A 21,051-nucleotide genomic window follows, 5' to 3' on the forward strand; every position below is an offset into this window, starting at 1 on the left:
ACAGTTTGTTTTATTTTTTGTTTGGCTAGGGTGTATTGGCACAATAAATTTGTTTCTAGTTGTATCTTATCCAGAATACACGCAAACCTTTCCATTAGCACCACACTGTTACTTTAATACCCCAAGTAAATTGCTGAGAGGCATGTTTTATTATAAAATAATAATAATAATAATAATTTCCTTAGAAATCCTGAAGGCGGTGCTTGGTTTTCGGGGTCCTGTACGCGGCTAGGCTCCCAAAAAGTCTCACACATGAGGTATTCCCTTACTCAGGAGAAGCAGCAGAATGTATTTTGGGGTGTAACTCCACATATAACCATGCCACGTTTGAACAATATATCATTTTATTTCCCGTAACTTGTGGCAAATTATAAAATATTCCATGGACTCTTCTAGCCACTTGAAGACAAAGCCGTTTCTGACACTTTTTGTTTACATGAAAAAATATTATTTTTTTGCAAGAATATTACTTTGAACCCCCAAACATTATATATATTTTTAAAGCAAAGGCCCTACAGATTAAAATGGTGGGTATTGCAATTATTTTTTTCACACAGTATTTGATCAGCGATTTTTCAAACGCAATTTTTTTGGAAAAAACACACAAATTTTAATGCACTAAAACACACTATATTGCCCAAATGTTTGATGGAATAAAAAAGATGATCTTATGCCGAGTACATGGATACCAAATATGACATGCTTTAAAATTGCGCACAAACGTGCAGCGGCGACAAACTACATACATTTTTAAAAGCCTTTACAGGTTACCATTTTAGATTTACAGAGGAGGTCTACTGTTAAAATTACTGCCCTCGATCTGACCTTCACGGTGATACCTCACATGCATGGTGCAATTGCTGTTTACATATGACACCAGACCGATGTTTGCATTCGCCTTTGCGTGTGAGCATAGGTGGACGGGGGTGCTTATGCTTATTTTTTATATTTTGCTTATTTATTATATTTTTAAACTGTTCCTTTTTTAATTTTTTTTGTTTTTTATTGTCATCTCAGGGAATGTAAATATCCCCTAGGATAGCAATAGGTAGTGACAGGTACTCTTTTTTTGAATAAATTGGGGTCTATTAGACCCTAGATCTCTCCTCTGCCCTCAAACCATCTGCCCCCACCAAGATCGGTGTGATAAAATTTGCCAATTTCCCAATGGCGCTATTTATATCCGGCGAAACCTAAGTCATGAAATGCTCGTAGCTTCTAGTTTCTTAGGCCATAGAGATGATTGGAGCCGTTCTGTTCTCTGATCAGCTCTATGCTTAGCTGGTGGAACCACATCCACCCAACCACATCCACCCACTTCTAATGATGGGCATACATGCACTATTTTTTTTAACTGGTGGTGAAATCACCTCCTACAGTGCTGGAGTCGCTGATTTACGTATCATGGGAGCAAACGATGTTGCTGTCTAGATAAATAAATCAGTGCTGCAGCTGAATGGCGTACCTGCTAAGCAAATGATGGTTAACAATAAAACAAAGTAACATTACAGTAGAGCAGTAAGACTTACCATACCTGCAAAGCAAATACAATAAAACATAGTAAAAATAAAACATTTTTTAACGCAATTTGTGCCTAAAAAATATATGCCGAAGCATGGGGGCAATCCGCCCCTAATGTTAGGGGCAAATCGCCCCTCCACCCCTGCCCCCATGCTTCGGCATATATGCTCTTTTTTTTTTTTTTTTTTTTTACCTGTGATGGTGAAATCACCTTCTACAGCGATGGAGTCACTGATTTACGTATCGTGGGAGCAAACGCTGTTGCTGTCAAGTTAAATAAATCAGTGCTGCAGCTGAATGGCGCACCTGAAAACAAAAAAAGGTTAACAATAAAACACAGTAAACAGAAAAGTATAAAAGAATTACATACCTGAAAAGCAAACATGATAAAACATAGTAACAATAAAACATTGCATTGTAGAATACAGTAAAAAAGAGCAGAACAACAGAGAGAGTAGAGAGAGAGAGAGAGAGAACAATAAATCGACAACTTTTTTATTTTATATTTTTTGGGGGGGTTTTAACCTTATTTTATTTCTTTTTACACTTTTATTTGTAACTGTAACAGTTGTAACAGTTCAGTTCCAGGTTCGGGTCTCCCAAAATGCGATGGCATCATTGGAGACCCTGTAAAAGTGTGTCCTAGTCTGTGCAGTGCTGTACCCTATGCTAATATACCACTAATGTGTGGTAGCGTTCAAAACATTCACCAATGCAAAGACCAGGATGGTCAGGACAGGAGGAACAATAATAGCGGGTGTCACGCCTATATCCGCACTTTCTACAGACACAACATTTTCTTTGGGGGGGCTCGTTGGGTAGGGATACAAGGGAGGACATATGGAAAATGCCTCTCATGCAGCCGGCTTACTGCATTTGGATTGGGAAGTTTGGCCACCGCACCATCTGGAAACAGAAGGGCTATGATGATCTCTTCCTTGATTTAAGGAAGGATCCAGTTTGTCCTGAAGCTTTGTATAGCACATAAGAATTCAGCAAAGCCAATTGAAATAAGTATACAGACACTTTTTTGTACCAGCGTCTGGCCTTACAGGCGCCAACAACTGGTTGTTGAGGTCCACTCCTCCCATATTAAGGTTATATTTGTGGATAGGGATGAGCCGAACACCCCCCAGTTCGGTTAGCATCCAGAACATGCGAACACACCGAAAGTTCGCACGAACTTTGGAACACCCTTAAAGTCTATGGGACTCGAAAGTGAGAAATAAAAAATGCAATTTTAAAGGCTAATATTTTCCGATGGAAAATGTCCGATCGGAGCGTGTTGTCGGAAATTCCGACCGTGTGTGGGCTCCATCGGACATTTTCCATTGGATTTTCCGACACACAATGTTTGAGAGCAGGATATAAAATTTTCCGACAACAAAATCTGTTGTCGGAAATTCCGATCGTGTGTACACAAATCCGACGGACAAAGTGCCACGCATGCTCAGAATAAATAAAGAGATGAAAGCTATTGGCCACTGCCCCGTTTATAGTCCCGACGTACGTGTTTTACGTCACCGCGTTCAGAACGATCGGATTTTCCGACAACTTTGTGTGACCGTGTGTATGCAAGACAAGTTTGAGCCAACATCTGTCGGAAAAAATCCTAGGATTTTGTTGTCGGAATGTCCGAACAAAGTCCGACCGTGTGTACGGGGCATAAGCCCTCACAGTTACTCTTGGTGGGCGCTGGAACGGGCCTTGCTGTGAAATATTATATCAAGAATTGTTATTACATGCCCCTGTTGAACAGGGTCAGAAAAATTGGGCCTTTGGTGGTGTGGTGTTGCCACAACACTGTAAACCCTCACAGTTACTCTTGGGGGGCGTAGGAACAGGCCCTGCTGTGAAATATTAGATCAAAAATTGTAATTACACGCCCCTGTTGAACAGGGGCAGAAAAATTGGGCTTTAGGCACTGGTGCTGGTGCCACAACACTGCAACCCCTCACAGATACTCTAGTTGAGCACAGGAACAAGCCCTGCTGCAAAATATTACATCAAAAATTGTAATTACAAGCCCCTGTTAACCGGGCAGAAAAATTGGGCCTTAGCCACTGGTGGTGGTGCCCAGAACCAAAAATGTTCTTACAAGCCATCAACATGAACACTGAGGAGGAATAGGATAGTCACTCAGCATAACAGGTTAGTCACTCAGCGTCAGCATAGGCAGTCTTGAAGGGATCTCACATTCATAAAAAAATTATTCAGTTACATCAGCATGGTGATCCAAGACTGATTCATTTTTATGAAGGTGAGCCGATCAACCGAGTCGGTGGACAAGTGCACTCTGTGATCGGTTACAAAGCCTCCAGCAGCACTGAATGTGCATTCCGAAAGAACGCTGGATGCAGGACAGGCCAGTATCTCAATTGCATACTGTGCAAGCTCTGGCCAGTGATCCATCCTCAAGACTCAGTAACCCAGAGGATTTTCGGTTGGAAAGGTCTCCAAGTCTGATCTTGCCCCTAGGTATTCCTGCACCATGTAAATCAGATGCTGGCTATGGTTGCTGGAACCAATCAGACCTTGTCTGAACGCATCTGTCAGACTGCCACCTTCTCCACCGCTCCTTCTGTGACTGACCGAAGCCTCAGCAACACGTTGTCCAGGACCAGGAATTTGTAACCTCCCAGGCTCTGGAAACGCGTTGCACAAACCTTCCTGCAAGGCCTCCCGAAGATGTTTCAACCTCTGCTCCCTTTGCGACGGCTAGATAAGTTCCGCAACCTTACCCTTGTAACGTGGATCAAGGAGGGTTGCCAGCCAGTACTGATCCCTCTCCTTGATACCACGAATCCGAGGGTCCTTTCGCAGGCTTTGCAGGATCGGGGAGGCCATGCAGCGTAGGTTTGCTGAGGCATTTGCATGAGTCCTCTGGGTCACTAAGGACGACCTGATCCGCAGCCACCTCCTCCCAGCCATGTACAAGTCCATGGGTTTCTGGAGACTGTAAACGATCCCTTGAAGACTGCTGCTGATGCTAAGTGCTAGGCTCCACCTCCATGCTGACACAATCCTCCTCCTCTTCCTGTGTGATCGGTGGCCCGCAGGAACACTGTCTAGATAAAGGGGGCCTTGAGAGGTAAGGAAGCCCTCCTCTTCCTCCCTCTGTTCTGCCTCAAGTGCCCTGTCCATTATTCCACGCAGCGTGTGCTCCAACAGGTAGACAAGAGGGATAGTATCACTGATGCATGCACTGTCACTGCTCACCATCCTTGTGGCCTCCTCAAATGGTGACAGGACAGTGCATGCATCCTTGATCATGAGCCACTGGTGTGGCGAAGAAAAAGCCAAGCTCCCTTGACCCTGTCCTGGTGCCATAGTCGCACAGGTACTCATTGATGGCCCTCTGCTGCGTGTGCAGCTGCTGCAGCATGGCCAACGTTGAGTTCCATCTGGTGGGCATGTCACAGATTAGGCGGTTCTTGGGCAGGTTGTATCATAGATCCCGGGAGGCCCCCGTGCGCCGGGCGGGACAAAGAGGGGTCAGTAGATGTAATTAGACAAAACTCGCCATACACAGGAATGGCAGAGAGCTTCAATACATGACAGAGTGGTTATATATACAGGGTTACAAGGAGGGAAGAATGTACAAACATAAGTGGGTGAAAAAACAATTTGAAAGTGGACCATCAAGCAGTCAGCAATACATTGAGCATCAAACACGAGTAATGGTAAATGTGATCAAACGGAAGAGAAGAGCAGGTTAAGATAGAAGAGGGTTTGAGATTAAAGGGCCTATAAGTCTTTTTCACATACCCCGGCAGAAAAGCCCTCTAAGAAGGGTCTATAACTCAAATGTTCATTTAGCCCAGGGGGTGAGGTGGCAGCAAGGTCCATAATCCAGCGAGCCTCGCGCTGTAGAAGGGCCTTGTTCCAATCCCCACCCCTCAGGCTAGGGTGGACTCTATCCAGGATCAGAAAGTAAATGTTGGGAAAATTACCTTGGTGCTCATTGGCCACATGTCTTCCCAATGGGAGGTCGGGATTTGCTTTCCTCATGGCAGTAATATGTCGTGAGGCTCGTAATGAAAACTTTAATTTAGTCTGCCAACATAAAATTGTCGGCATTGACAAACTAAGAGGTATACAACACCCTCGGTCTTACAGTTCGAGAAGTGACACGGTCTGTATGGGTGACCATTTGGAAGAGTCACATTCGGTCTGATGTTCATGAATCGGCATATGGGGCATCCCCCACAGGTGAACGTCCCAAACCTCTTGCAGGGATCACCGCGGAACTCACCGACAAATTTGCTGTGGACCAAATGGTCCCGCAGCGAATTGGTACGTCGATAGGTGATAGCAGGTAGTTCGGATAGGTGTGGACGTAAAGTGGGGTCAGAGTATAGTAGATGCCAGTGTCTGTTAAAGATTGATTTGACAGATTCATGTTGGTTGCTAAACCTCATGATCATCCTGGTGGTGGGGCCTTTATCTGTTTTCCTTTGATGACTGAATAGTAGTTCACGTCGAGTTAGTTTATTAGCTCGTTTGTATATAGTACCCGAGTACCTGTCACAGTCCATCTGAGTACCCGAGTACCTGTCATAGTCCATCTGAGTACCCGAGTTCCTGTCACAGTTCATCTGAGTACCCGAGTACCTGAGTACCTGTCACAGTCCATATGAGTACCTGAGTACCTGTCACAGTCCATATGTGTACCAGAGTACCTGAGTACCTGTCACAGTCCATATGTGTACCAGAGTACCTGAGTACCTGTCACAGTCCATATGAGTACCTGTCACAGTTCATATGAGTACCGAGTACCTGAATACCAGTCACCAGCCCATCAGAGTACCCAAGTACCTATCTGTAGCCCATCAGAGTACCCGAGTACCTGTCTCCAGGCCATCAGAGTACCCGAGTACCTGTCACCAGCCCATTAGAGTACCTGAGTACCTGTCACCAGCCCATTAGAGTAACCGAGTACCCGTCACCATCCCATCAGAGTACCCGAGTACCTGTATGCAGCTCATCAAGTTACAAGAGTACCTGTCTCCAGCCCATCAGAGTACCCGAGTACCTATCTGCAGCCCATCAGAGTACCCAAGTACCTATTTGCAGCCCATGCATCATAGAATATACGTTGGGGTGTTTGCTTTCCAAAATGGGGTCACTTTGTGGGTAATTCCATTGTTCTGGTGCTCAAGGACCTTCAAAATTGTGATAGGTAGGAGTGAAATGAGATGTGTAATTTATGCTCCTAGAACACCTGAAGGTACTACTGCAATGTTGGGCCTCTGTATGTGGCCAGGCTGTGTAAAAGTCTCACACTTGTGGTATCGCCATACTCGGGAAGAGTATCAGAATGTATTTTGGGGTGTAATTTTTGCTATATACATGCTATGTGTTAGAAATATCTTATAAATTGACAACTTTGTGTAAAAAAAATGCGTTTTAATTTTTTTTTTTTTTTTTACACATTTTCCAAAAACTTCTGGAAAAAAACGGACCGTTCAAAAGACTCATTATGCCTCACAGATTATACGTTGGGGTGTTTGCTTTCCAAAATGGGGTCATTTTGTGGGCAATTCCATTGTCCTGGTGCTCCAGGGCCTTAGAAAGTGTAATAGGTGGTTGAGAAATGAGATGTGTCATTTATGCTCGTAGAACACCTGAAGGTGCTACTTCAATGTTGGTCCTCTGTATGTGGCCAGGCTGTGTAAAAGTCTCACACATGTGGTATCGCCATACTCAGGAAGAGTAGCAGAATGTATTTTGGGGTGTGATTTGTTGTATGCATATGCTGTGTGTGAGAAATAACCTTATAATATGACAATTTTGTAATAAATAAATAAAACCTCTTCATTTTGCAAAGAATTCTGGGAAAAAATTACAACTTAAAAAAACTTACCATGCTACTTACTTAATACCTTGGAATGTGGGGGGTATTTGTACTTTCCTGACTTGTTAGTGTCTCAAGAAATTAGATACACCTGATGTACTGAAGGCCTGGTCAGATGTGATCAATTTTCAGTGATTGGCACCATAGTTTGTAGACTCTATAACTTTCACAAAGACCAAAAAAATGTACACTAATTTGGGTTATATGTAGCAGTATAAATTTTGGTCAAAATTTATGAAGAAAAATTACTAATTAGAAAAATTTTATGACAGAAACAAAGAAAAAGGCATTTTTTCCACAAAATTCACTGTTTTTTTATTTATAGCACAAAAAATAAAAAACCCACTAGTGCTTAAATACCACCAAAAGAAAGCTCTATTTGTGTGAAAAAAAAGGACACAAATTTCATACGGGTACAGTGTTGCATGACTGAGTAATTGTCATTCAAAGCGTGAGAGCGCTGAAAGCTGAAAATTGGTCTGGGCAGGAAGGGGGTGTAAGTGCACTGTATTGAGGTGGTTAAACTAATATGCTGCAGCAGCACTTATTATCCTGCATTATGTGCAATACTTGTCTTTGACCTCTACAATCTGTGTGTTACATACTTCTGATCTGTGCACTCTTGACCACTGCATTTTGTATGTTACTTGCTCATGACCCCTGTATTTAATACAAAAACCACCCTGATCCCTGCATTCAAAATATTATGCACTCCTGAGTCCTGACCACCGCACACTGTGTATTATGCAATACTGATCCAAATCAGAGTAGGCAAAGGTTTTTCAAACCATACCCCTTTAAGCCTCTCCTACTGTTACCACAATATGGCCACATCCACATTCCACTAAGACATGTCATATAAACCATGTTATGTGGTTGTTCATGATGCCAAATTGTTGCAGGCATGTAAAAATGATGTCCCTGCTGCACTGAATTCCCAGTGTTGTCAGCCTTGCCAAGTTCTCGGGATTACAGAACCCCTCATTCTGTCCTCATCTACCTAACATTCCCTTGTCATCTGGGGAAGCTGAACTCAAGCAAGGCTGACAATGAAACCCCAGGAGAGAAAGTTCTGATCAGACCCTCCCAAACAATTATCTTCTCCCCAGCCACACATTCTGAGCCTCCTACCTAGGGATTGACTGAGGTCAAATAAATATGCACAATCCAGTGACTGAGCCTCCCACAATATTTCTGGAACATACTTCCAGAGGCAGACAGAAATCAGCCCCCCCAGATATAGGGATGAACTTGATCAGACCTAACAAGCAAATTGCAGCTCAGCTGGCTACAGCAGAGCCATATACTAAATTTAACCAGCCCAGGGGCACTACAATGATATTACTATTGAAAGAGTACCTTGTTGACAGACATTACCTTTCTGCTTATAGAAGTGTGTAACCCACAACATATGTGATGCCATTTCTGTATACTACTTTATTTCAGTGATCATTCAATTTCTGCAACATAATGTCGCAGTTAAGCCCCTCTCCCTTATAAGCTATTTTCCATAGGAGATATGACTTTTCATACAAGATTTAGGTGTAAAAGTGCCCCCTACCCTGAGGCATTTCACAGACATTCCACATTATCTCATTTTATTGTCTGCAATACCTACCATCCCATCTTTTTTTCCAGTTTTATACAGGTATCTTCACTAGCCAGAAAAGCTTTTTCTAATAGGGAATACTAAATTTGATGCCAAGGTTTAATACTGTAAAGGTATCCTTCACACTGCAAAGCACACAAAGTACATACTTCCTGCACCCATTCCTCCCCATCCCAGGAATTCATGTTTTAAAGTGACATTAAAGTTATCAAAATAGAAGATGTTATACCTAATTGATCTGTGCAATGATATTGTACAGAGAACAGAGTGTTCTCTTACCTCCACCCCTGAACCCCCCTGATGTGGTCCACTCCCCTTCCTCTGCTATGGAGGTACCCATGTGGACTGTATGCGTCCATAGACACACACAGCACCTGTAAGCCATGCCCCTGCACCCTCCTCCCAGGAGTTTGACTGACAGCATCAAGAATGAAGAAAAAAATGTGCAGCGCTGAATAAAGTGAAAATAACCTGTATGGCTACAGTGCAATTTGGTGAATGTACCAAACACTAAAAAGTGTCTTTAAATAAATACTGTGTTCATATAAAACCAGTGTAAAACACATTAAATCACATGCACATGATCTGAAAACAAATAACTAAGTCCAAAGAAATAATAAAAAATACCAAAAAATCCACGCTTAGGATAGTATGAACTGCTGCCTCCCTGCAAAAAGATTTCACCTAGGTGAAATCCAAACAGATAAAAGAGACAAAGTAGGGATTGGCGCTGTTCTGTATGAAAAAAACGTGCATCTAGCATGGGGTAAAAAACGTATGCTTAATGTGCTCAATGTGAAAAAACTGTACGTGTCCAGCAAGGGATAAACCCTGTTGCCATTAATAAATATAAAGTGACATGTGCTGACAAATGCAAAGTGAAATGTGCTGACAAATAATATTAAAGATATTAAAGAAAAAATGTGAAGTGACATATATTAGAAACAAGAAATATATATAAAAAAACTACAAAAAATATAAAAATCATCAACCAGTGCTAGTAAAAACCATAAACCAGCACTAGTAAAATACTTGCCATATAAGTGAAAAGTGACGTGCTACAAAACTATTTAGTATAAAGTGACTGCAGTAAATGTTGTAGATGATAACCAATGATAAACCTAATAGTGTTTAAACTACCATAATATATCCTTTTCATGAGAAAAAAACAAAACGAAAAAACAAAAAAACAAAATCAAAAAATGCAAATGGTGTCCATGAAAAGTGACAAGGTGCTTCATCCAGTTGGTGACAGTTTTAAAACCAAAAACATGCTGGCAGTGGTGGCTGTGCTCCCCTCTTGTGTTTTCACTCACCAGAGCGCTTCACCCCTGCAGGGGTACAAGCGTGAAGTATAGGTAGTATAACCCCGGTCCCGGTGCTCCTCTGCTGGGATATCCCCTTCGCTCACAACTCCAGGGTGAAGGACCATCCACAAGTGAAAAAGGAGAGAAACTCCTACAGCCACCCCTCTGCAGTGTAATCTCCAGCCAGATATCCACATATATTTGTCATAAAAAGTAAAAAACAGACCACATAGCGTAACTCCGTAGTGCTTCTTCTATTTCAATTTTAAAATTAGACAAATTCAAGAAAGTCAAAGCAAGGGAGAGAGAGCTCCAATGCTCCCACACTCTCCGAACGGAACGCGGAAGCAACGCTCTCCTCGCTCCGAGCGTGCGTTCCACAGATCGTATACCAGAAACTGGAAGTACCGGATATGACGTAATGCATATCAAGTTAGTCCCGCCTTATGCGTTTTGTCACAACGATGTTATCTGAGGCGCTCCAGATGACGTCTGAGTAACGAAACGCATAAGGCGGGACTAACTTGATACGCATTACGCCATGTCCGGTACTTCCGGTTTCTGGTACACGATCTGTGGAACGCACGCTCCGAGGGTGAAGCGCTCTGGTGAGTGAAAACACAAGAGGGGAGCACAGCCACCACTGACAGCATGTTTTTTGTTTTTAAAACTGTCACCAGCTGGATGAAGCACTTTGTCACTTTTCTTTTTTTGTTTACAAAAGTTTTATTTGGAAGTTCAAGTAGATATACATTAAGTATAGATAATGCAAACAGACAACAGTAACATGAATCTTTAAAGATAATACTTTCTTGTTACATACAAAATGGTATAATAATAAGATTTAAAGTTACCGGTATGAGTTGTTTAAAAATTTATAGAGATAATGTTCAGTGAGATAAAGGTGATTGTTAGATTGTTTTCCAATAAGCCCACTTTTCTTTATAAATATGGGTTGAATCATAAAGAGTGTGGTATATCCATTCTGAGAGTTTAAGCAGTTCCATTCTGGCTGTTACTTGTTGCCATGGTAAGTTATTAGATTTCCAGTTGTAAGCTATCATCCAATGGATAGAGCTGCATAATGAGTGGAATAATCTCATGCAAGGGGGTGGGATATTTGGAATATTAGCATATAATAAACATATCTGGGGGGTGGGGATAATTTTTTGTTTAGATGAATTTTCTATTATTTCTATAGCATTGCGCCAGATATGGTTTAGATGTTTACAGCTCCAAAATGTGTGTAAGATTGTGCCAGTTTCTGAACAACCTCTAAAGCAGTTTGGTGAGACTGAAGGGTAATAACTATGAAGTTTTGAGGGGGTAAGGTACCATCTGGAGAATATTTTTATTGGGGTTTCTCTAAAAGATATAACTTTGTTGCTTTTACGAAGGTTATCCGACATGGATAGCCACATATCAACACTGAATGAACAGTCCAGATCCGATTCCCATTGAAGCATTGGTGCAGATTTGTCTGGCATACCGAAGTTATTAAGGTAACTATATAGTTTTGATAAGAGGCCTTTGTCACTGGATGAGGAGATGCATATTTGTTCAAAAATAGTGTTAGAGGAATGAATTGGGAGCCAGAAATATTTGGTATAAAAGGTTTTAATTTGGTGGTAGTGATGGAGCTCGGAAGTAGGGAGGTCATGGGTGGCTTGTAAGGTGGAGAAAGAAGAGAATTCCCATTTTGTCTGTAAGGATCTAAGTGTTGTTAATTTTTTACTGATCCAAGGGGAGAAAAGGTGGCTGTTATTGTAGGCCAAGGAAAATCTAGGGTCTCCTAGAAAGGAGGCTAGGGGAGGAGTGTTTGAGGAAAGTATGTAAATTTCCTTAATTTTGAGCCATAGTTGGTAAAATTGAGCTACAATTACAAGTATATTGTGTTTAGTGAGTTTTTTGTATGAGGTGATGTTGGACCACAATATCCCTTGTAAGTACAGTGGAGATATGGAGATAGTTTAGATTTTTTTCCAGGGGTTTCCTGGGTAGGGGTAAACCATTGTGTTAATTGCGATAGTCTGGCTGCAAGATAGTAGAGCCAGAGGTTAGGGAGGCCTAGTCCGCCCATGGATTGAGATCTATGCAAGAGCATAGCTGCATCTAGGTTTTTTCCCGGCCCAAATGAAATTGTTGATTTCTCTTTGGATAGAAGTTAGTTTAGATTTTGAAACATTTATAGGAAGGGCGCAAAAGTAATACAGAAGTTTAGGAAGAATTGTCATTTTTATGGCGCATATTCTACCCAGGAAAGAGAGAGGAGAGTATGGAGAGATGACCAGGTTTTTAAGAGGGTGGTACACTGGGAGAACAAAGGGATATAATTCGATTTATATAAGAGGTTGTGTTTAGAGGTGATAGTGACACCTAGATATTTAAATGACTGGGGACACCATATGAAAGGAAAATTATTGGATAACAAGGTATGAGTGTCTTGGGAGTAGTTAATAGGTAGAGCAGAGCATTTATTAGTTTTAATTTTAAGACCTGAGACGGCATGAAAAATTTTGCGTTCCTTAAGAAGAGATGGGATAGACGTGAGAGGTTCAGAAATCAATTTTTAAGAGCATCATCAGTGTATAAGCTGAACTTGAAAATTCTGTCTCCTTTGGTATATCCTTTAATATCTATGCTATTTCTGATCTTGTGGGCCAATGGTTCAGAATTGTATCCAGGGATTCTGATTCTGGTTTGGGGGGAATGATCTAATACATTAAAGCCTTGCAGAAAATTATCCGAGATACCATATTTGGGCAAAAGATAGTTAAGGTAGGACCAGTTAACGCTATCGAAAGCTTTATGAATATCCAAACTGAGGAGGCATAGTTGGCGGGAGTGTAGATTTACGTCTTGAATAATGTTTGTGACTAGTCTGATGTTATCAACAATCTGTCGACCAGGGATGGAGCCTGTTTGGTCTATGTGAATTAGATTTGTGATAACTGCTGCCAACCTGTCGGCAAGTAGTCTCCCAAAGATTTTTAAATCATTATTAAGGACAGAGATAGGGCGGTATTTTGGGGGGAGGGAGTGATCTTTGAGTGGTTTAGGGATAAGAGAGAGATTTGCTAGGAGCATCTCATCTGGGAAGTGATTGCCGTTGAGGATGTGGTTAAAAAGTTTGGTTAAGTTGGGGGTTAAAAGGGTAGCAAAGTTTTTGTAATATGAAGAGGAGAAGCCATCTGGTCCAGGGGCTGTGGAGATTTTAAGGGATTTAATTATTCTGATCATTTCAATGTCGGTGCAAGGAGCATTTAGAGATTCCATTTGTTGTGAGCTAAGGGAGGGTAATTGGATGTCGTCCAGCCATGATTTAGAGGTTTGATTGGGAGGAGACTGTGGGCCACAAAGTAGATCTTTGTAAAAAGAGGAGAAAATATTTACTACTTCCTGAGGGTGAGTGATTAGGTTTCTGTTTTTGTCTCTAAGTTTGTATACATGTGGGGGTTTATGTTCATGGTTGAGTCTCTCGGCAAACATGGCTGAAGGAGAGTTGCTATGTAGTAGGAATTTGGCTTTCGAAAACCTAAGAGATTTTTCTGTGTTTGCTGACAGAATAAGGTCTAAGGCTTTGCGCTTGTCTTGAATCTGTCTGGTAATTTCTTGGGATGGGGTGTGATGTACTTTATTATTTAAGCGATTTAGATCTCTGGTGAGACATTTAATGTCTTTGAGTCTTTCTTTGTTTCTATTTGCGGCTAGACTAATTAAGTGACCACGTAGGACCACTTTATGGACTACCCAAAGTGTCGTAGGAGGGGTTTCATCGTTTGTGTTTTCAGTAAAGTAATTTTCAATGTGTGTTGAAATAGATTGTATTATTGATGGGTCAGTTAAAATTGAGTCGTTTAGTCGCCAATTGAAGGGGGATGGTGCAAGTCCAATGTGTGATGTTTCAGATGAAGTGATGTCATGATCTGACCAGGGACAAGGATAGATAAGAGCTTTAGAGGAATTAGCTAGTAATATGGGGGTGCAAAATATATAGTCAAGTCTAGCATAGACTTCATGGAGGTGTGAATAATAAGTATAGGCTCTAATTCCAACATTGTGAGCCCTCCAGGAATCTATCAGTTGGAATTTGCTAATGGAGCGGTTAAGAGATTTGGAAAATACTTTGGAAGAGGGGGCCACATTACTTCTGTCTAGGGAGGGGTGAGATGCTAAATTGAAGTCCCCACCAAGGATTATGTGAGGGGAGCTATATCGGTCAAGGGTTTCAAAGAAGTTTGAAAAAAAGGATGATTGAGATTCGTTAGGAGCGTAAATCGACGCTATTGTAACAGCTCTGTTGTCTATTATACCCTTAATAATGATATAGAGACTCTCCACATCCTTAAATATATTTTGTATGTCTAATACAATAGAGTTGCGGATGAAGATGGATGGCTATACACCGCGAGTTTTTTTGTGGAAAGTGGTATAGTAAAATTGGTTGTAAGCTTTATCAAAGTAGTTTGGATGATTGGAGGAGGAAAAGTGAGTTTCCTACATAATTATGATATCAGCTCCCAATCTCTTATATTGTTGAAAGGCTTTTTTTCGTTTGTGAGGGGAGTTAAAACCCTGCATGTTATGTGAAATGACCTTAAGACCCATTAGTCAGGGAAAAATACTTGTGTTTAAGACCAAATTTAAACTTATAATTATAAAGCAGTTCGACAACAGAGGGTTTCTGTATAGCTATAGGAGGTTCAGCATCAATTATATCTAAAGCCAGGGGAGTAAAATGTGGTGTAAACTGAGGAAACCTTTTGGAATGCTTATCATACCTTGAGGATGGAATGTAGTAACATAAAGATAAATAACATTTCTTTTTTGTGTAAAGCTGTAGAGGATTATAACGACTTCCAATTTTCAAATTAAATTTGTCTGTTGCCATAAAGGCAAAAGATGCAAATAAAGAAAAAAAGTAAAACAATAACATAGGGACAAGAGGTATCTTGTCACTGAAATATGAACTAAAGTCCAAAGGACAAAACTGTCCTATTCCTGCAGTTCCGGCCAGGCACGGACCCCTCACAAATGAGGGAGTCGCAGTTAACCGCAAAAGCAGGAGGGGGGGACAAACCAGCAACAACGGATTTATCAGGCAATTAGGTTATATAGATAACAAATAATATGCAAATACAACCAGGGGGACGTAAAGAGCATTAGAAAGAGCTCCATTACAACATGTAGGTTAGGGAGGTTGGGTGAATAGATTAATATAAGGTCACATCTTCTGTATGTGACCAACAGCGGAGGATCTAACAATCAAAACAGATTTGTGACCCTTAAGCCGGTATCAAAAAAAAAAGAAAAAAAGGGGGGGTGGGGTATTTAAGGGAATATATTCAAATAGGTAATCACAAATAAGATAAAAAAAAACCCAAGGAGAGGGTTAACGCTGCGCTAGAACAGTGTAAAATGATATGTGAAGTGTAAAAGCTGCCAGCACTAAAAAAGTCCAATACTAAACTCCAAACACCAAAAAATACAAAATAAGTGCAGCGCTAAAACTAAATGAATTAATAAAACATGCTAGAAAGAATCATACAAAAGTGATTGATCCACCAAGCAGTATATTAAAAAACACAACAGGTCTCCTATAAAGGATAGAGACAAATGTCTCAACATATGTCATATGTGAAAAAATTATTATAAAGCATAAAAAAGTGATAAAGTAAGTCCCAAAATTGTTGCAGAAAAAAAGTCCATAAGTGAAGTAAGTGGATGGTCAAAATGAATATATTCAGGAGAAATGTGACACAGGTGAATCCAACATCCAAAGTGACTTGCACCCAAGTGAGGTATGAGGCTCCTTACCAGCTCAGGATGACCACCATGACAGTGGTCCCACCAGGCATTTGGGAAATTAACAGGTCACCCACAAACCTATGCCGACCTTTCCAGTATGTAGAACCATGTATTGAATAGTGGCTGCTTAACAGAGCGGTCCCTTCCTAGCGAAGCACAGTGAGGGAATAGGTGAATGACCTATAACAGCGATAAGATATTTCATAGAACCTTAAATGGATGTAGCTAGGGTCATTTGTATGTTGAAGTTTGGAAAAACCAATACAAAGAGAAAAGCATAAAACTGTCCAATTTAGTGAAATTTGACCAAGGATTAAAGGATTATTTTGGATATGAGAAAAAGGCATTGAGGCGATAACTTATGGAAGTTAAGTCTAATAAATCTGCTGGTTATGTCATTCTAGGGTGTGAGAGAATGCACCAGCTATGATATATATCCACGATCAGGAGGGAGGACAAAAGTCACCGTGAACATCTATTTGTGAAATTGTTACCAGCAGAGGACTTTGATCTGGCAAAAGTGAATATGTTGAAGTCCAGCAAAAAAAAAAAGGGAAAAATATGTAGATAAGGGTGTGTTTAGGATATAGAAATGGAGCAAAAATAGAGTACAAATCTGTCAATCAGGGTGCTACACATAGTCAAGAAGCTTGATCTTGATATGGCTGGCGCAATCTTCTCTGATCTTTTTGATTACGTCTGGAGGAGGGAGTAGACCATATTGGAGAGCATCTTGGAGTGGATGGGATGCGATTCGGAGGTTCTGGTTCTAGCAGGCCCAGCTTGACTAGCAATTCTTTGCCCTCAATCACATTATATACAGTGTATGTAGAGCCGTTATGTGGAACTGTAAGTTTGAAGGGGAAACCCCATCTGTATTTTATTCTTGCTGCTTGCAGAACACTGGTAACCTCCTTCATCCTGCGTCTTCTGTCTAAAGTGGCAGGAGAGATGTCAGGGTAAATCTGTAGCCTCTTACCATCCAGTGCAACGTTAGGAGAATTCCTTGAGGCACGCATGATGTCTTCTTTTACTAGGAAGTCTTTCATGCACAGTATGATATCTCTGGGTGGCTTATCTGGTGTGGGTTTAGGCATAATGCCTTGTGGATTCTGTCACATGTGAATGCAGACAATGGTTTATCAGGCAGGAGGTTATGAAAAATCTTGGAAACAGTGGGTATAAGATCTGTGACGGAATCTGAAACACCACGCACTCTGATGTTATGGTGTTGATTTCTGTTGTCCAAGTCCTCTACTTGAGTTTGCATGAAGGCAAAGCTGTCAGCTAATGTCTCAGTCTTTCCTTAAATCATTATGGGCTAGTGAGAGCTCATCATGTTTAGTTTCCAAAATATCTGTGCGATTGCCTATACATGCGATCTCATGAGACAAGGCAGTAGTGGATTTGTGTACCTCACTCTCTATTTTATCTACCAGCTTGTCAAATATAGCTGTGAGACTGGCATCCAAGTCCACTTTAGAAAGAGGAGAGGTGTACTCACAGTTATTATTGCTGGAGAGGAGGTTCGGCGGGGGTTTCTCTGAGGCCGCATGAGAGCTGGCGCCGGCGCCATCCTGGGACATCCTGTACTGTCTAGCCTCGGCGTCCAGAAGAAAGTTAGTTAGGTTGCGTTGTAAGCGGCAAGATCGCCTAATCTTCCCCGCAGGCATGCACTCAGTGTGCATGAGTGTTTTCGCCTGGATTAGAGAGAGATGGCCCTGGGAATCTGGCCTGAATTTTCCGGGTCTAATGGAGCTGTTATCACTCGCGTCCTTTCCGCATCACGCCGCGCATGCGCCCCTCACTTTGTCACTTTTCATGGACACTATTTGCATTTTTTGATTTTGTTTTTTTGTTTTTTTCATTTTGTTTTTTTCTCATGAAATGGATATATTATGGTAGTTTAAACACTATTAGGTTTATCATTGGTTATCATCTACATTTACTGCAGTCACTTTATACTAATTAGTTTGTAGCACATGTCACTTTTCACTTACATGGCAACTAAGTATTTTACTAGTGCTGGTTTATGGTTTTTATTAGCACTGGTTGATGATTTTTATATTTTTTGTAGTTTTTTTATATATATTCCTTGTTTCTGATATATGTCACTTCACTTTTTTATCTTTAATATTATTTGTCAGCAAATGTCACTTTGCATTTGTCAGCACATGTCACTTTATATTTATTAATGGCAACAGGGTTTATCCCTTGCTGTATACGTACAGTTTTTTCACGTTGAGCACATTAAGCATAAGTTTTTTACCCCATGCTAGATACACATGGTTTTTTCATACAGAATAGCACCAATCCCTACTTTGTCTCTTTTAAGTCCAAAGAAATGCCCAATAAATCCATATAGTGAAATGCAAATGTTCTTCTAGATGATCCAGAGAAAAAAGGGTGATATGAGTCCCAAGTGCCAGCAACAAAAATGACATGAGAGAAAGAATCCACCACCAATTTTGAAGAGGCTTGCCGGAACATGTGGACTCAATAAGGCAAACGCCCAATGAGTCAAACAAGCAGAGGGATACTAACACACCAATATGGGAGGCTTCCACACTGCTTTTCCTGGCCACAGTAAGAGATGATTCTTGGGACCTTAATGAGACTCAATCGTGTGATGAATGGATGGATGAACAATGGCAGACCTCACAGTGAACAGTGTCGCCAAATGATGCTCAAAACGATATCCAAAAAAGGCAGAGAAACTCCAAATACTGTAAATCCGTAGAATATAAAATTTATTGTAAAGGGTCAAGAACACTCACATGTCCAAAGAAAAAAAAGCACTTGAATTCAAATGGCAATCAGCACAACACAATGGCACCAACAGCGTTAGACCCGACACGTTTTGTCTGAATAGACATAATCTGGGGTGTGAGCCTGTCTTGGTCATTGCGCTTATATAGGAATTGTGACCGCTAAATGAAGTACCAACCTGTGACCTGGCATGTAGTACTTGCGTGTATTCAGAAAATCGCTTCCTGGATGAGAAGAGGGAGCATGAGAGCGTGCGGGTCAGGCATCATTTTGATAACCAGGCTAGCCACTGCGTTCACCATGTCACCCACAGCTTACTTCCTGGGAGGAAAAGATGGCGCGGACATGTGCATGCCAAGCCTCGTTCCCGAAGACTAGGCATACGTCAACATCCGCCGTGCCATCAGACCACTTCCTCCGGAAACAAAATGATGAAAGCAAGCCTCAATTTGAGATGGTGACACAAAAAGAGGAAAGGAAATTTAAACTTATAATAATTAAACAACGCAATAAAGCTATTGTTCAAGTAAAACCAGTGTATAGGAAAAAATGTTTTGCCAATAGTAATGAAAAAGCATGGACACGGCTGGTAATTCATAACGGGTCAGAAATGGACAAAATTGGATTAAAATAACAGGTAAATATTAAAATATTAAAATGAATAGAATAAAATACAATGTAAATAAACAAATTAGTATATAAAAGTATTGTAAACAGCCCCACTGTACAATGTATAGTGCCTAAATAAATGTGTCTTGATGTTAACGGGCACTAACTGCAAATTATGCTTGATTGATAAAGGAGTTAATGTCCCACTCCACATTCATCTCTGACTGGGAGAGAGACTGTAACTCATAGATCCAGAAGGTTTCTAGATGTGAAACCCCTCTAGTTGTAGCTCCACCCCTCCAAGGAGGAATATATCTATCAATGATTAAAAATTCTGTACCTTTCGGATTGCGATTATGGTACTGGCGATAATGCTTAGGTACACTATGGTTGGTGACTCCTTTTTTTATGTTAGCTATGTGCTTGCTCACTTATACTGAAAAGGAATGAATAGTTCTACCAACATATTGCTTGCCACAAGGGCAAGTCAATAAGTACACAATATTCTTGGTGGCACATATAAAAAAAGTTTCATACAATAGAAGCGGTATAAACTTATAGGACTTGCATGGTATAAACTTTTCCCTTTACATCCAATTTTGACTATCCATACTGCTGTAGTCCCCTTCATCACACCCATTAAATATGATTGTATTAGAATATAGGGCTTCACACACTTTTAATACAGATGGTGTTTTTGTGGTCACTAATAGTGACACGGAAATTGGAGGACTGTTTTTGAGTTTAAAAAATGTCATGGTATCGGAATTACACCTGCAGTGGGACATAGCTTTCTTGGAATAGTATGTATCAGAAAAACTGGTGCCATACATCCCCTTATATGGGATGACCAATCCCAGTAGGGTGACTCCGATTTGGAATTGTGGTTTAAATACTTTAATGAGGCAGGTGCCAAATTTCTTAATTTCCTCATCACTAGAAAAATGAATAGATTGTCCACTCTTGACAGAGAGATCAAGGATCTGAAGGATAAACTGATTATTTTTAAAAACTCAACTGAATACAATTCCCTCTCATCCAGTCTCCAGAATCACCTAGAGAAGGAGGAAAGAGACCAAAAGAATAAGAAACATAAGAAGTATTCCAGAGATATTGGGGGTGGTGTTCGGTTGGCAGAAGCCACCTCCATCTGAACCCACCTCTGAGTTTCCACCAAACATCTCAGGTGTCTCCGGAGGTCAACTCAGTATTGGCTCTGGTGTCAATCCTAATGATAAACCCACACAAGTACATGGAGGCGGAAGATCCAATTGGAGGAATAGTTCCTCGTATCAACGGGGACAACATTCTAGCTTCCATACTCCAAACAATTACCAGACAGGTAGAGGCTCCAATTCTAACAGGAGAGGTGGCAGAGGTCACAATAGAGGTAACCATTATAACCCCACAACTTATTATAATTTAGGGCCTGGTGGTCAACAATTTAATTGTTTTAACATATACAGAAATGAAACCATTTAAATATATGGCATAGCAAATTGGAGTTATTTTTACCTGCAGCATGAAATAATTATATTCCAAATATTAAGAGAAATACATTTTTTTCCCTA

This window comes from Aquarana catesbeiana, linkage group LG02 (assembly GCF_042186555.1).
Source record: "Aquarana catesbeiana isolate 2022-GZ linkage group LG02, ASM4218655v1, whole genome shotgun sequence".
Classification (NCBI taxonomy): Eukaryota; Metazoa; Chordata; class Amphibia; order Anura; family Ranidae; genus Aquarana; species Aquarana catesbeiana.